The sequence below is a fragment of the Chrysochloris asiatica genome, unplaced genomic scaffold (genome assembly GCF_000296735.1).
Source record: "Chrysochloris asiatica unplaced genomic scaffold, ChrAsi1.0 scaffold00133, whole genome shotgun sequence".
Taxonomy (NCBI): Eukaryota; Metazoa; Chordata; class Mammalia; order Afrosoricida; family Chrysochloridae; genus Chrysochloris; species Chrysochloris asiatica.
The window spans coordinates 9,442,526-9,444,968 of NW_006408651.1; the positions used below are offsets into that span (position 1 = coordinate 9,442,526).

At 48.2% G+C, this 2,443-nt stretch overlaps 1 pseudogene; it reads left to right on the top strand.

Moving 5' to 3' along the window:
• The first annotated feature begins 788 nt into the window (after positions 1–788).
• Positions 789–1,389, top strand: LOC102833312 (annotated as a pseudogene).
• The last annotated feature ends 1,054 nt before the right edge of the window (positions 1,390–2,443 follow it).

A 2,443-nucleotide genomic window follows, 5' to 3' on the forward strand; every position in this document is an offset into this window, starting at 1 on the left:
TGATTCGGGGTTGCTAGGAGTCTGAATTGACTCAATGGTACTTAACAACAATAACAATGATTGTTTTATTGCGAAGTTCCAACTAAGAAATTCCTTTCAGAGAGGAGGCAGGGAACCACATACTTGGCTTCTTCCTCCACCAGTTGCTATCAAGTTAACTCCAACTTATAATGAACCTTGTGTGTAGCAGCAAAGCCGAGCACCTCAGGGTCTACAGTGGCCTTTCTTCAGAGGTGTCTCTGGGTGGTGCCAGCTTTTCGGTTAGCAGCCAATCACATTAACCATTTGCACCACCTAGGGACTCCATGTCTAACCAAAGACCCAATAAATGAGGAGATTCTTGCCCAATTCCACAGACAATCAGCATAACTCAAAGATGGGGGAGATAATGACCGTCACTATAGGGAAGAAAGCACAGTCTGACTTTCTTTCCATCTTGGGGCTTCTAAAATCATTTGTTTTTGTTAAGTGCCATCGAGTTTGTTCTGACCCATAGCGACCCTGAATAGGGTTTCCTAGGAACAGCTGGGTGGGTCTGAACTGCTGACCTTGTGGCTAGCAGTCCAGCACTGGTTCTACAGCGTCATACCAGGACAAAGGTGGGGGTATGGCCTCATTATAGGGAACAAAGTGCCGCTGAGACGGTTTCGACTCCTAGCGACCGTGATAGTGTTTCCGAGGAGTAGCTGGTAAGTTTGAACCACAAGTCTTGAGATTCAAACAGCCTTGGTCTAGACCATTCAGCAATCAGGCACCAATGACAGGGACTTAAGTGGTGGTATGGCCTTTCCCCTGGCCGGCCGCGAGGAGGACGCACGATGCCTGGAGTTACTATAAAAGACCTGAACCAGCAGGAGTTCGTCAGAGCCCTGGCAGCCTTCCTCAAAAAGTCTGGGAAGCTAAAAGTCCCTGAATGGGCAGACACTGTCAAACTGGCCAAGCATAAAGAACTTGCTCCTATGATGAGAACTGATTCTACGCACGAGCTGCTTCCACAGCACGGCACCTGTACCTTCTGGGTGGAGCTGGGGTCAGCTTCATGACCAAGAAACGGCGTCATGTCCAGCCACTTCTGCCGAAGTTCCAAGTGCGGCCCGCCAGGTCTTCCAAGCCCTGTTGTGAAGTGCCGTCGAGTCGGTGCCGACCCATAGCGACCCTGTATAGGGTTTCCAAGGAGCAGCTGGTGAGCTTAAAACCGCGACCTTGTCGTTCAAACGGCTTTGCAGTCTGGCGCATTAACCCACAGCGCCACACCAGGACTCCAAGCACTAGAGGGGCTCAAAATGGTGCAGAAGGACCAAGATGGCGGCTGCAAACTGATGCCTCAGGGACAGAGAGATCTGGATAGAATCGCCGGGACAGGTGGCAGCTGCCAACAAGAAACATTAGAACAAATGATGCTGGGTTAATAAATGCCTCATTCATTGAAAAAAAAAAAAAAAAAATGGTGGTATGGCGGTTGTTGTTGTTGTTAAAGTGCCGCCGAGTCGGTCCCGACCCATAGTGACCCTGAACACGGTTTCCGAGGCTGTAAATATTTACGGGAGCAGAAAGCCTCATCTTTCTCCCGCGGAGCAGCTGGTACTTTCAAACTGCTGACCTTGCGGTTCCCATCCCGATTCGTAATCACTACGCTACCAGAGCTCCTTGTGGTAGTGAGCTGTTAATTCGGTTTTTACTCTTAGGGAGCTCTGGTAGCGTAGTGGTTACGAATCAGGCTGTGAACCACAAGGTCAGCACTTCGAAACTACCAGCTGTTCCGCGGGAGAAATATGAGGCTTTCTGCTCCTGTAAAGATTTACAGCCTTGGAAACCCTGTTCAGGGTCGCTATGGGTCGGAATCGACTGGGCGGTATTTAACAACAACAACTCTGTAAAGGGTTTCTGAAGTTGTCAATCTTTACAGGAGTTGAATGCCTCATCTTTTCTCCCAAGGAGCTGCTGGTAGATTCAAACTGCTGACTTTACAGTTGGCAGCCCAATTTTAACTCGGGACTCCTTCATGTTGTCGGATGCTGTTGAGTCAATTCCAATTCATAACGATTATGTATAGGGCATCCAAGAGCAGCAGGTGAGTTGAACTGCTGAAAGTAGTCCAGTACTTACCTTACAGCACCACACCAAGACTTTTTCAAGGGTCCTTAAATAGATTAGTGTTGTTGTTGTTGTTTAGTGCCATCGAGTCAATTCTGACCCATAGCGACCCTGTATAGGGTTTCCAAGGAGCAGCTGGTGAGTTTGAACCACCGACCTTGCAGTTCAAACAACTTTGCAGTCTGATGCATTAGCCCACAGCGTCACACCAATATATTATTGTTGTTATGTGCCATAGATTAGATTATACCAATATGTTATTGTTATTATTAAGTTCCATCAAGTTGGTGCTGACTCACAGCGACCCTGTACAGGGTTTCCAAGGAGCAGCTGGTAGGTTTGAACAGCC